Source organism: Mesoplodon densirostris, chromosome 6, assembly GCF_025265405.1.
Source record: "Mesoplodon densirostris isolate mMesDen1 chromosome 6, mMesDen1 primary haplotype, whole genome shotgun sequence".
NCBI classification, from domain to species: domain Eukaryota; kingdom Metazoa; phylum Chordata; class Mammalia; order Artiodactyla; family Ziphiidae; genus Mesoplodon; species Mesoplodon densirostris.
The window spans coordinates 11,729,741-11,745,117 of record NC_082666.1 but is presented as its reverse complement, the minus strand read 5'-3'; the positions used below and the strand labels follow the sequence as shown (position 1 = coordinate 11,745,117).

Here is a 15,377-nt window from a genome sequence, read left to right as displayed (position 1 = left end):
CATTGTAAATGGAAACACACAGGAGCAAAGATTTTTGCATTTTCGTAACTATTTGTAATACTCATCTTCTTCCAAACACATTTATTTTTTTGCCCGAAGTGAAATTGTCTTTGTTTTCCCTAAAAAACAATTTAGTTTTAACACACCACACACACACACACACACACACACACACACACACAAATTAATGCAGCTGGACACTAAAGGTTACAAGATTTGAGCTCAAAGTAAATGTGTATTTATAATATTAGGTGGTCATTCAATAAAAAGGTTATTTCTACCCATATATGTTCATGCACGTATGCCTGTGTAGGTATGTATCCATAGAGTATTTTCAAAGAAGGGTTTTCTCCCCCATACTTCCGGCAGTTTAGGTTTAAAGGTCAGATTTAAACTATCATCATGTTTCACAATGCAATCTGTGCAGTGCCGGGTAATGAAATGGTTCAGTAAAGGTGCTCGTGGAAATTCTTTTAATTAGGTCTAAGGCTTTTCAGTTGTCAACATGAATAAACCAAGAACCAGTCTCTTGCAAACACAAGGCACAAAATACAAATGTAAGTTACCTTTGAAAAGAGAGACACACACTTGTAAAAGGAAAGTTATGATGCATGTTTTTTACAACATATACTTCAATTTAAAAAAAAAAAAAACCAACATCTTTCAACAACAAAATGGACTGCAGATCAACAATAAAGCAGTTACTCTATTGCTAATGAACCAGGACACTAATGCTTCTTGCTTCTAATGAAAAGTATTTGGAGGAAGACTAAAGTTATTCATAACTAAAAATGTTTACCAAGAGACTGACTTTCCTCATGAACAAAAGCCACCTCTCCATTTAACTATAATTAATCCTACAGATCAGCGGTCTTTCACTCAGGCACGCGAATGTCCCATAATGACTCCTGCAAATTGAATGATATCGATGAAAAATGCAATAGAATGCACTTTCGCCTTTAGCATTATCTGAGGCCCCAAAGATGAGCATATCACAGTAGGAACATCATCAAGACTCCTGCTTTTCAAAGCTGTGTTGACAAACTAAACTATTTAGATTTGGAATTTTCAGCTGTCAGCTCAAAGCTGAATCTAGGGATTGAAATTCAGAAGATGAAATCTGTAAGAAAATGGTAGGTTGCTTTGGGAAGTTGGATTGTATTTGCATTGAGCTTGATGGAAAAAGCAAAACGAAATAAATGATTTCAATCACCACCAATAGTTCAGATTTAGATGGATACAAAGGTGTTCATAAAAGCCAATCAGCTGGCCTGAGACTTGACGTGGAATGGGACAACCCAAATGGAGCAATGGCTGCATGTAATGAACATGTATAATAAATCCATGCATCGATCAACCAATGAATGTATGTCTAGCAAACCCTGAGTTCAGATTCTGACTCAGCTGCTTGCTATTAGCTGGATGTCTTTAGGCATCTTATTTTCTTCTCTTCATTGAACAATAAAGGGGTAAAGTACCTCCCCTTCCCCTCAGGATTATTATGTAGATTGAATGTCAAGATTTTCAAAGCCTCTCACACAGTACCTGGCACACAGCAGGAGCCTAATAGATGCTGACTATTCTTCCACATTAACCCAACTCCAAAGCCAAAACTACCCAAGCCATTATTTTAGCATAAAAAAGAATAATGGGCTCACAATTAACATTTTCTGGGGCATCAATGACTGAAATGTCACTCATTATGCTAAGCCTGGTGGGTTTATCTAGTGACCCAAACTTATGTGTATTGGGGAGTTAATGAAGTGCTTGGTGTTTACACAGATAAAAGCAGGATTCGTCTCAGCAACAATCCTGGGCTGAATGGATATAGATTTCCATGCTTAGGGATGTAGCCAGGCCGGATCCATGGTGGATCACATGGATACATCCACACAGAGTGAGATATCTCCCAAGGGGATCTGGGCATCTCCACCTCCTCAGGGGAGAAAAAAAAACAAAACAAAACAGGAAGGGGGGTGGTGGGAAGTGTGTATAATAGATGTGTTTCACAGTGTCCCTGCTGTGATGAACAACTTGATCCACTTACAGTTCCAAACACATGATGCATAAAAGAGCTGACAGAAATTCAATTCTTGCAAAGAAAAGCATCTGCTCTCTAGTGGGAACGGCCAAATATTAAGCAGTTTTAAGGCAGGGCAAAGACCTAGAGGAGCACACTTCATTATCTAGATAGCCAGAGTCAAAAATGCAGATCACAAATGAACGAAGAAGTAGCCGAGATTCCAAGCATTAATTACCCAGAGTAAAACGATTCAAGTTAAATCTTTGTTACGACAAATATTAAACCCAGCTGTGTTTATGTAGCAGTTGTGAAAAAGAAGGAAAAAAAGAAATCCGTGTATAATATCTGTGAGCTCTGCCAGTTAATTGAATTCGCTGGCAGCACTTCCCCTATCACGAGCCAAACATCCTCAAGGATAAAATGTAGCTTTTAAACAGACCTGGGGAAAACGAAATCAAGAAATTTCAACCAATAAAACACAACTCTTTACTGGTATAAAAGTAAAGTAAAATTCAGTAATGAAAGGAAGGAAGTCTCTTAAACATTTACTGCATTCCAGAGCTTGGAGTTGCAGTTTATTGCTGAGGTCTCTTCTGATGTCCCACAGTGCTTTTGCTCCAGCATCTTTAATGAAGTCCCAAAAACTCCCATAAAATACTCGATTGTTGACAAATCATACACACACACACTCAGGGCAAGGCCCACTGGATCACGATGCTCCTTTCCTTCCTACATGAAATTTAGAAGTCACGGAGTGGACACTGTCATGGAGAGTGGTCCAACACAGAAGAGGGACCCACAGACAATCCCCTAAAGCATGAGGGACGAATGACTGGGTAATGGTGATAGGTGATACTGATAAGAATTCTCTTCAGCAAACTGTCCCCTGACCCAAGTCCAATATCAGGTTTGGGGTGGGGAGAGCTTGGCTAGATTCTAGGAACCAGAGAAGCAACAAGAGGCTGGGTCCAACATTCCACCCTTAGTCTAGTCATTACCTGACCTAACTACCTTAGTTGATTCCCCACTGCCCAAAATATGAAGTCCAGGCTTGTTTTTATGACAGAAGACCATTTCCCATCTGGTCCTTCCCATCTACTTCTTTGGTCTCATCTTTTGTCCCTCCCAAACACACACCCTGTGCTCCAGCTGGACTAAACTATTATTCCCTGCCCAAATGCATTATACTTTTTTTTTTTTTTTTTTTTTAATTTTTGTGGTACACGGGCCTCTCACTGTTGTGGCCTCTCCTGTTGCGGAGCACAGGCCCCGGACGCACAGGCTCAGCGGCCATGGCTCACGGGGCCAGCTGCTCCGTGTCATGTGGGATCTTCCTGGACCGGGGCACGAACCCGTGTCCCTTACATCGGCAGGCAGACTCTCAACCACTACCCCACCAGGGAAGCCCTGCATTATACTTTTGTTCACACCTCCAGCCTCAATGCATTCCATTCCTGCCTCCCAGTATGCTCATCTCTCCTTTTCCAGGAACAGTGACTGTTTCTTGTACATGTTCATGTTTCTATGGTCCAACACACTGAGCACACACCCAGAAAACTTTGGCTGGATAAATAATCTCCAATCCTGAACTGGCTACTGATCTGCCCTTCTGGGACACTCTGAATGGTTCCTGTGGATGGAAACAAAGCTGCTGGTATAAGTGGGTAGGAGAGCGGCAAGAGATGTGCCAGGAGAGGCAGGCAGAGACTAGATTATAAAAGGCCATATTATGGAGCTTGAATTTTACCCAGAGGAAAATGCGGAACCATTAAACGGTTTTAAGCTGAAGAGTGACATTCATGTTCCAGATTATGCCTTCATTTACAGCAATAGAGAATGGTCTGGGATTGGAGAAGTGGGGGCAGTACTGGCAGCCCAGCCTTCTGTCACCTCTTCTACTAACCAGCCAGTGACCTCACTGGGAAGAAGGTGCATGTCTTAATCATCTCTGCAGCCATTATACCCAATACAAAGCCTGACACATAGTAGGTGCTCAGGGAATGCCTGTTTTGGTTTCTTTTGTCTTTTCTGGCTTTACTGAGGTCTAATTGACAAATAAAATTACACATATTTGAAGTGCACAAGGTGATGATTTGATAAATGTATATATTCTGAAATAATCATCACAATTAAGTTAATTAACATATTCATCACTTCACATAGTTACTTTTTCTTTGTATGTGATAAGGACACTTAAGATCTACTCTCTTAGCAAATTTCAAGTACGCAATAGAGCATTACTAACTACAGTCACCACAATGTACATTAGATCCTTGGAACTTATTCATGTTATAGTTTGTAACCTTTGACCAACATTTCCCCATAGGAAATACCTGTTGAATGAATAAACACTCTATTAGAGAATACTAACAATACATGTTTTAACGTGGCAGAAGAATCAATTCCACAAGGGTACTAAGTCTACAAGGCCTATACACATAAAGAGTTACATAAGATACTCAAGACAATCAGAGCCCACCCATCTCCCCACTTGGCATTTTTCTTCCTATTGGGATTTTAAGAATGGGTTTTTTGCAAGGTTTACTATTAGTTCAGACATTTCCCGGGCCAGACTACTAAGCCAGACAGCCTGTGATGTCTGCTCCCTTGCTTCTGGGATTAAATGCATTGTTGACTCACAAGGTAGGATGGCACACCAGCACCTAGGAGGCCCTGTAGCAGCATCTCTAGGGTCTGAGGTTTCCAGGCCTTTGCAAAAAACATGGCATAGAGAAGCTCCAGCCAACAAAGCTGTTAGCAATGGTCTAACAAAGCAAGGCCATCTCTGAGCAGACTGCTCTCTCTCCAACCAGCATTCTAAGCGGGGGTACTCCAGAGGAGAGGCAGCAAGCAGACTCCGGGCTTATTTGAATCTGGGCCCTCCCAAACCAGTTTTGTCTTTGGACTCCCACAGACAGTCAGCTACATGGTATAGCCCAATTTTAATGTGATTTGAACCAGTCCTGAGGTCACAGTTAAACAAGATGCTGTCATTCACTCAGTGAAAATTTACTGAGTACATGCTATATATTTAACTCTGGGGCAGATAAAAACATAAAGGAAGCGTTTTTATCCCCTACCCTAGAGGGGTTGGAAGAGAGGACTCAAGAAGACAAAAATAATTCCGATATAACATGACGAGTGCTGTAACAGAAGGATGTGCCATGTGCTTTGAGAATACAAAGGATAGAGCAATCAACTACTGAGGGAGGGTCAAGGAAGACTTTACTCTAGAAAGACCAGAAAACTGATTGGAGTTAGAAGAGACTGAAGACAGGAATGTAATTAGGAAGCCATTGTCCATTTTCCAGTTTCACAGCACAGAAGAGAAGTACAGGGTCCAAATGACTGCTGGGCCTCACACAGGTGACTGGGATAGCTACACATGCATATAGTTTCCAACAACAAAAAAATTATATGAATTTTAAACAATTTTTCAAAAGTAAGTGCTAACTTTCATGTTACTGATAAAAGTGAAAACTGGTATAATCTTTTGAGGGAGGTGGTGGTATTTAAAAGTATGTATCAAAAGCCTTAAATTTTTATATAAATTTTTATATGATTCAGAAATTCTACTTCTAGCAATTCATGGAATTCAAGTAAATGATACAGAGATTTAGTTACAAATATGTCCATCATACTGCTGTTTAAAAGAATGCAAAACTTGAGGGACTTCCCTGGTGGCTCAGTGGTTAAGAATCTACCTGCTGGGCTTCCCTGGTGGCGCAGTGGTTGAGAGTCCGCCTGCCGATGCAGGGGATACGGGTTCGTGCCCCGATCCGGGAGGATCCCGCATGCCGCGGAGCGGCTGGGCCCGTGAGCCATGGCCCCTGAGACTGCGCGTCTGGAGCCTGTGCTCCGCAACGGGAGAGGCCACAACAGTGAGAGGCCCGCATACCGCAAAAAAAAAAAAAAAAAGAATCTACCTGCTAATGCAGGGGGACATGGGTTCGAGCCCTGGTCTGGGAAGATCCCACATGCTGCAGAGCAACTAAGCCCGGTGCGCCACAACTACTGAGCCTGCGCTCTGGAGCCTGCGAGCCACAACGACTGAAGCCCACGTGCCTAGAGCTGAGCTCTGCAACAAGAGAAGCCACTGCAATGAGAAGCCCGCACAACGCAACAAAGAATAGCCCCCACTTGCTGCAACTAGAGAAAGCCCGCGCGCAGCAACGAAGACCCAACACAGCCAAAACCAAATAAATAAATAAACTTATTGAAAAAAAAAAGGATGCAAAACTTGAAATTATCAGGTCAAATATATTATGGTGTATATCCATACAATGAAATGGTAGTTCACACATTAAAAGGTATGAATTTTAATGATTAAATGGTCACAATGTATCAATGGTTTTCCTCTTTTTTTTTACTGTGTAATTTACAGAGTAATGAATGTATTATACTTTGTAAACCAGTATTATATGTATATTATGTATATTTAAGAGCTTCATGAATTGATGCTTACCCATACTATTTGAGATATACTCTGATATTCCTTGTTCAACTCCATTTAAAAAAATGCTTGCTGTGACCCACTAAGTTGATTTTATGGTTTCACTAATGGGTGACTACTTGCAATTTGAAGAATCCATTTTTAGGGTATAAAGTAAAATCCCAATGGCATTTAGTAATCATGACCAAAGAGTCAAAATGCTTGGCACTCAATTTACCCAGTAAATTGTAGCTGTAATGTACACTGAATTTCTCCTGTCTCTTTTAAAAAGGGAACTCTGATCTTTGCAGATCTTTGCTTTTCCAGATACCTGTACAAAGTGAAGAGTCCAATGTTGAATAAATGAGTTTTCTAAGATCTAGAGTTCAAAGCAGATTGCAAATTTTGCTCACTCTTTCATTCATTCACTCATTCCACAAACACTCATTGAATGCCCCTGTGAGTCATGCATTGTGCCCGGGCTGTGTTCACAACCATGTAAAGCCCAAACGCTTAGGAGGGGCAAGAGTTATTATATAGTACGTGGTATAAAAGAAGGATGGGAAAAATGTTATGAAATCCCAGTGCCAAGCTGTGGAAGCATCACAGAAGTGACATTTGAGGAGTGCCCTATAGAGCAAATAGGTTTAGCCAAGCAGAGAAGGAACGGTATCCTAACCAGAGGGAATAGCATGGAAAGAAGCACAGAAATGTGAAAGAGCATGAGGCCTTGGGGAATGGGATCACTCTCCTAGTGGCTGGGAAACGGGGTATGAGTAGTGAAGTGATGCAAGATGAGGCTGAGAGGTTGCCTGGGGTCAGCGTCCAGCTTGTGAAGAAGCTTGGATGCAGCATAGAAGGACTGGAAACTACTCTGGCCGGGGCACTGTAGGTGCTCTGTAAACAGTATCTTTCTTCCCTTGCCTTCTCCTCCTTCTCACACCAACGAAGGAAGACTGCTCAAGATGGTTTCTCTCTCTTCACGTGCTTAGAAACCTCTTGGATATCCCTCAAAAATCCCACCAAGGAAGAACAAGAAGTTTAAGTGATTTAAAACGCATCATTAAGTCATTTGTGATCTTTTTACCCAAAGAATATGGAGAAGAAAGAGAAACTACAGTCCTGAAGACATACAAACCATAAAGCCAAAAGCCAAGATTCAAGTGTTTCAGGAGAGAGGAGGAAAGATGATTTTTCCCTCATAAAACTAGTAATAATCGTATCACAGAAAATTTAGAAAATGAGAGAAAAAAATGTTAACTCGTAACTTTACTAGCCTAATATACCACTGTTGATAAATTTGGAAGTTCTTTTAAAAATCTTACTTCTGAGTATCTGGCTGCTTTTCTTAATTATAGTCATGGTAGATATATCATTCAATATTCTGCTTTTTCCACTGAATTGTATCCTTAGCATTTCCTGTGTTGCCCACATTCTTCACAACAGTCATTTTTAGTGACTGCATGGTACACACTCCACTGAACAGCAGTGGAATAGGTCACCTTAAACACTCCCCTTAATTTTGGATATTAAGGTTGTTCCCAACTTCAGTTAACATAAACAATGCTATTTGGTTAGGTGGCTTTCTCCATTTAGAAGTATTTGCCAGAAAAAAACCCTTAAAAGTAGAATTACTGAGTCAAAAGGGAATATGTATTTTAATGTCCTATTACATATATCACCACATAAGAAAGCCTGATTTAGAAGAGCATTGATCAGGTTACAGAAAGCATGAAGTAAAAGAAAAGAGAGTGTAAGCAGATGGTAAATGTCTCCGCATACACGTGTATACACAAAGACCTGTGAGTTTCAGGCCAAAGAATATTAGAAAGGGCCCTGACTGAGCTCTGGGAAATCACTGATGAGGTGTGGTATGTTCACCTCGCTGGAAGCCTGGAAGCGTCTGAGCTCTCTTTTGCCAAGCTTTTAAAAAGCTCTACAAATTTTACCCGTTGGCTAAACAGTGTATACTTAACACTCTTGAAGGAACAAGAGATGTTCTTTAAATTTTAAGAGAGAAACAAATGAAGAGTGCTTGGTTAAATGGCTGTGGAGGGAGGGACATTATGTTTCTGTTCAAAGCATCCACATGGGCTTGAGATAAACATCAGCAACGAAGACCCAATGCAGCCAAAAAATAATAAATAATAAATAAATTTATTTAAAAAAAAAATGAAGTCTGGGCTTCCCTGGTGGTGCAGTGGTTGAGAGTCCGCCTGCCAATGCAGGGGACACAGGTTTGTGCCCCGGTCCGGGAGGATCCCATATGCCGCGGAACAGATAGGCCGTGAGCCATGGCCGCTGGGCCTACGCATCCGGAGCCTGTGCTCCGCCATGGGAGAGGCCACAACAGTGAGAGGCCCGCATACCGCAAAAAATAAAAATAAAAAAATAAAAATTTTAAGCCAGGTATGACTAACATACAGTAAAATTTACCACTTTTGGTGGCTAGTTTTATGAATTTTGAAAGACGCACATAGCCATGTAACCATCCCCACAATCAAGATACAGAACAGCTCCATCACCCCAACTCCCCTCACACCCCTTGATAGTCAGCTGCTCCTCCCAGCCCTGCTCCGGACAACCGCTCATCCGAGTTCTCTCTCAACAGTTTTGCCTATTCCAAAATGTCAAATAAATGGATTATTTCACTTAGCATAATGTGAGATTCATCCATTTTGTTGGATAGATCAGTACTTAGTTTTTTGTTTTTTGTTTTTTTTGCAGTACGCAGGCCTGTCACTGCTGTGGCCTCTCCCGTTGCGGAGCACAGGCTCCGGACGCGCAGGCTCAACAGCCATGGCTCACGGGCCCAGCCGCTCCGCGGCATGTGGGATCTTCCTGGACCGGGGCACGAACCTGTGTCCCCTGCATCGGCAGGCGGACTCTCAACCACTGCGCCACCAGGGAAGCCCAGTACTTAGTTTCTTTTGATTGCCAAGTAGTATTCCATTTTACAGGCATACCACTGTCCCTCACCAGTTGAAGGACATCTGGAATGTTTCCAGTTTTTGGCAATTATGAACAAAGCTGCTAAAAACATTCACGTACATGTGTCTGTGTGTACATAAGTTTTCATCTTCTTGGGTTCATACCTAAGACTGAAATTACTTGGTCACATAGTAAACATTTGTTTAAGATACTCATTTATAAGAAATGCACAGTCTTTTTATTTTAGCCATACCAGTGGGTATATAGCAGTACCTTCCTTGTGGTATCAATTTGCACCCTCATGGAGCATCTTTCCCTGTGCTTACTGGCCATTTTTTTTCTTTTTTCTCTCCAAATTCTTCCTTTAATGTCAGGTAGTGCTTCAACCTAAACACACACAGGATACATACCATAGAGAAAATGGACCTGAGGGCATCCGAGTCATGGACGGTGTGGTAGGTAAAAACCTTGGTCCAATGCAAAGGAGCAGTCAAGGGCCTGGAAGAAGGATGGTACTCTCTTTCCCCTCTCCATTTCTCTTTCCTACTGGGCTTAAATTAAGTTTGTGGAAGAGAAAGAGCTTTCAATTAGTGGAACCAATGAGGCCCCAGGGCCTTGGAGGGTAGATTTGGTTGTACAGTATTACAAAATATATTTAAGAAAAAAAGAGCCCAGGCCTCCCAGCAGCCCAAGTGTCAGCTGGTCCAGTGGCCCGACCTCTACATGTAGGTGTTGGACAGGGAAGGGGGAGAGAGTGATTGCTGGGCACTGGTGTCAGTTCATGATGGAGCAGCATAAGATTTTCCCTGCTCTGTGAACGTGTACATAAACATAGCCCCCTGCCCTCAGCCCTGCTCTGCTGCAAGGAAGCCACTCAGAGTGACAGCTGGGCACAAAGTGTGCAGTAAGACCAGATATGGGGTCTAGTGCAGTGAAGTCAGTCATTCATTTAGGACCTATTTTCACACAGGGGCAAGGAAAAAACAGAAACTTCTATCTCACCCTTTAAACTGGGACATTCCAACCTACACAGTTACCTGTAACGTGTCTCAGCTCAAAACAGGCCTTAGCTTCTGCTAAGGTTTGAAGTATGGAAAACATACAGTGCAGCTCTTCTCTTGGTCCAAGCTCTAGCTTTCGGCAAGACTGTTGCAGAAGATTTCTAATTGAGAGGCAGAAGCATCTGCGGTGAGGAAGGCAGCTACTGAAGGAATTCCAGGAGCCTGAGACTGAGTTTGCAGAGCTGAGTGCTATCAGTTTCCTCTTCTACTGGTATCTTCTTCCTTCAGAGCAAACTTCCTCCTTAGGACCTCAGAGGTAAGCATGGCAGGGTCTTCCTCCTTCAATAAACTCCAGTTCAGGTCTTGGCTCTGCTTCCCTCAGTGGATACCCATCATATCTGCAAAGCTGCTGGCCTTGGACAGAGAGATGCAGTCATCTTCTTCAGACGAGCTGCAGGTAGCTTTGTGTTCTGGTTTGCAACATTCTGCGCTGGCAGAACAAAGCAGGGGGACTGATGGAAGCTCAGGGACCTGTACCTTGGTCTCCTTGGTGATGTCACTAATGACAAAGGAAGTTGTAGAGTGGAATGAGGATCCAAAACAAGGTAAGGGAGAAGAGACATTTGAACTTCCTGCATCAGCTGACACTATTTTAGCAATCTGGCTGTGCAGGTGGCTCAGCTCATCCTGCAGCTCTTTGGTGCAGCCAAGGGCTGGCAGGGCTGGCTTCTTCAAGGCCAGAAGCCTCTCCTCCGACCCACGCAGTTTGGGCACTGAGGCATTGCGCTGAATGACGATCAGAGGGCTGGGCTTCCAGGTGTGCCTCAGGGGGCGTGTATTATCACTCCTGACCAGGGCATAAGTCTCCTCTACATCTGCAGCAATCCAGGCGATGTCAGCCAGAGTAGGGACTGGGGGTACATGCCTCAGACACAGGTCAGAGATGTTGGGCAGGGTCTCAAAGGATGCCCGGGGACATGGCTTCAGGGGCAGGTTGGTCCCGATTCTTCTCACTACACTTCGAGCAGCCCCACACGGCTTGTTTTGCCAGATTGGGATGGTCACATTGGCCTCCATTCCTGACATTTCAATTGGCCTCTGCACTTGAAGGACAAGGCAGCCACAGGGCAGCTCTGGAGGCTTGGGATGGCAGGAGGCGTGAAGCCTTCATATCAGGCCATCTTAAGAAACACCAGACTTATCTTCCTCACGGCCCCTCCTACCACAGCCCTATTGGCCATTTGAATATCTTTTATTGTTGAGTGTCTCTTCAAGTCTTTTGCCTACTTTTTAATTGGGCTGCTGCCTTATTATTCAGTTTAAGGGTTCTTTATATATTCTGGGGAAAAAGTCCTTTTGCAGATATAAGTAGCAAGAATATTTTCTCTGTTTGTGGCTTGCCCCTTCATTTTTAAAATGGTGACTTTTTTTTTTTGGCTGCATTGGGTATTCGTTGCTGTTCACGAGCTTTCTCTAGTTGCAGTGAGTGGGGGCTACTCTCTGCTGCGGTGCGCGGGCTTCATTGCGGTGGCTTCTCTTCTGGCGGATCACAGGCTCTAGGCGCGCGAGCTTCAGTAGTTGTGGCACATGGGCTCAGTAGTTGTGGCACATGGGCTCAGTAGTTGTGGCTTGAGGGCTCTAGAGCACAGGCTCAGTAGTTGTGGTGCATGTGCTTAGTTGCTCCGTGGCATGTGGGATCTTCCCGGACCAGGGCTCGAACCCATGCCCCCTGCATTGGCAGGCAGATTCTTAACCACTGCGCCACCAGGGAAGTCCCTGTGTTTTATGTCTTAACTAAGAAAACTATGCTTACCTTAAGTTCATGAAGATTTTCTCCTATCTTTTCTTCTATTCATTTTATAGTTTTTGCCTCTAAGTTTAGGTCTATAATCCATTTTGGGTTAATATTTGCAGGAGGTAAAAGTCAACACTCATTTTTTTCCATATAGATATCCAGTTCTTCCAGTAGCATTTGTTGAAGAAAACTATCCTTTCTCAGTTGAATTACTTTGGCATGTTTGTTGAAGATCAATTAACGATTTACGTGTGGGCCTAATGCTGAACTATTTATTCTGTTCTATTGAACTCTATGTTTACCTACAATGTTGATCTACATTTACTATAACTTTACTGGAAGTCTTAAAAGTAGGTAATACAAGTCCTACTACTTTGTTCTTTTTCAACATTGTTTTGGCTATTCTAGATCTTTCGCATATTCATGTGCATGTTAGAATCAGCTCAAGTTGTTTTTTTTTTTTAAGCCATCTGGAATTTGGGCTGGGATTATATTGAATCTATAGATCAATTTAGGAAAAATTAACATCTTAAAAATATTGAGTCTTCCAATCCAAAAAGTGGAGTATCTCTCCATTTGTTTAGGTCTTTTAAATTATTTTCTGAGAAATGTTTTATAGCTTTCAGTATACAAATCCTGTGCATATTTTGTTAAATGTATTCCTAAGTATTCTGTGTTTTGTATGCTATTTAAAATGGTACTTTAAAATTTTTCAATTGCTCATTACTAGTATATAGAAGTACATTTGGTTTTTATATACTAACCTTATCCTGTACCTTTACTAAATTTGTTTATGAGACCCCCTTTGGATTTTCCATATACATGATCATGTTGTCTGAATAAAGACAATTTTTCTTCCTTCTTTCTAACCTTTAGGGCTTTTATTTCTTTTCCTTGTCTTAGTGAGTGGTTAGAACCTCCAGTACAATGCTGAATAGAAATGGGAAGAGCAAACATCCTTTTTTCGTTCTCATTCTCAAGGGGAAAGCATTCAGTCTTTCACCACGAAGTACGGTGTTAGCTGTAAGTTCTTCCTAGATGCTCTTTATCACTATGAGGATACCTAGGTTTGCTAAGAGCTTTTATCAAGGACAGATGTTGAATTTTTCCTAAAATACTTTTTTGGCTGATGTTTTGATATAGTTTTCCTTTTGTAGTCTGTCGATACGGTAAATTACACTGATTTATTTTCAAATATTTAACCAATCTGTACACACTTGATCATGATGTATTATCCTTTTTATATATTGCTGGATTCAATTTGCTAATATTTTGTTAAAGGTTTTTACATCTATATTTATTAGGTATATTGATCAAATTTTTTTTTCTTGTAAATTCTTTGTTTGATTTTCATGTCAGGGTAATGCTGACCTCATAAAATACGGTGGAAGGTGTTCCTTTCCTCTCTATTTTCTGAAAAAGTTAGTGTAAGATGTATCCTAAAATATATGATAGAATTAATCAGTGAAGCTACCTGGGCCTGGAGTTTTCTTTGTGGGAAAGTTTTAAATACAAATTCAAATTTCTTTAATAGAAACAGTACTATTTTTCAATTTTCTATTCCTTCTTCAGTCACTTTATATAATTTGTGTATTTCAAGGTATCTGTTCATTTCATCCAATTTGTCAAAATTACAGGCATCAAATTGTTCCTAATACTCCCTTAATTCCTTTTTTCTGCTTCTCTTTTTCAAAAAATATACATTTTGGAATATTCTTAGATTCACAGAAAAGTTGCAAAGATAGTAGAGAGAGTGCCCAGATACTCCTCAATGCAGTTTCAGTTTCCCATATCTTACATTACCATGGTGCATTTGTCAAAACTAAGAAACTGACTTTGGTACATTATTATTAACTAAACTCCAAACTTTATTGTGATTTCACCAGTTTTTCCATTAATGCGTCTTTTCTATCCTAGAATCCAATCCAGAATTCCACACTGCATTTAGTTGTCATGTCTCCTTAGTCCCCTCTGGTCTGTGACAGTTCCCCAGTCTTTCCTATGTTTTTTATGACCTTGATAGATTTCTTTAAAAATTAAAAAAAAAAAACTTTTTTTTTTTTTTTGGCTGCACTGCGTGGCATGTGGTATCTTAGTTCCCCAACCAGGGATTGAATCTGTGCCCCCTGCAGTGGAAGCACGGAGTCTTAACCACTGGACCGCCAGGGAAGTCCCTGACCTTGATAGTTTTGAGAAGTACTGGTCAGGTATTTGATAGAACGTCCCTCAATTTGAGTTTATCTGAAGGTTCTGTCATGATTTTACTGGGTTTCTGGAAAGAGTAACACAAAGGTGACATATCCTCCTCATCACATCATATCAAGTTTACAGTGATATTCACATGACATCACTTGGTTAAGGTAGTTTCTGCCATTTCTCCACTAAAGTTACTCTTTTTCCCTTTATATACACTAGTTTTGGAAGTAAGTCACTAAGTCCGGCCCACACTCAAGTGGTGTGTGTGTGTGTGTGTGTGTGTGTGTGGTACAGACACAGAGATTAAGCTCCTTCTCCTAAACAGGACAATATCGACAGATATTAATTTGAATTCTTTTATAAGGAAGATTTGTCTCTTCTCCCCTACCAATTCTCTTCATTAGTGTTTGTATGGTATATCTTCTCTACCCTTTTACTTTTCATCTGACTCTTTAAAGTGGAATTCTTGTAGACAGCATATAATTGGGTCTTACTTTTAAAATATAATTTAATAATCTCCAATAAGTGGAGTATTTAGACCATGTACATTTAATGTAATAATCACTATAGTTGGGTAAATCTATCACCTTGCTAACTTTTCTATTTGTTCCATCTGTGTTTGGTTCCTTTATCCTTCCCACCTCCAAAATCTTTTGGATCTTCAGTATTGGTTTATTAGCTATATATCACCGTCTTATTTTTTTTCCTTAGCAGCTCTTCTAAGGTTTACAATATACATTCTTAAATTATTTATTTATTTATTTTTGGCTGTGTTGGGTCTTCACTGCTGTGCATGGGCTTTCTCTAGTTGTGTCGAGCGGGGGCTGTTCTTCGTTGCAGTGTGCAGGCTTCTCATTGTGGTGGCTTCTCTTGTTGCGGAGCACAGGCTCTAGGCACGCAGGCTCAGTAGTTGTGGCTCGTGGGCTCTAGAGCACAGGCTCAGTAGTTGTGGCACATGGGCTTAGTTGCTCTGTGGCATGTGGGATCTTCCTGGACCAG

The 15,377-nt window shown here is 41.4% G+C and overlaps 1 protein-coding gene and 1 pseudogene across 4 annotated transcripts in view; both read right to left on the bottom strand.

Moving 5' to 3' along the window:
• DENND1A (DENN domain containing 1A) overlaps positions 1 to 15,377 on the bottom strand; it is a 543,444-nt gene that overhangs the window by 157,172 nt on the left and 370,895 nt on the right. The window lies entirely within an intron of this gene.
• LOC132492528 (mitochondrial fission regulator 1-like) lies at positions 10,640 to 11,473 on the bottom strand (annotated as a pseudogene).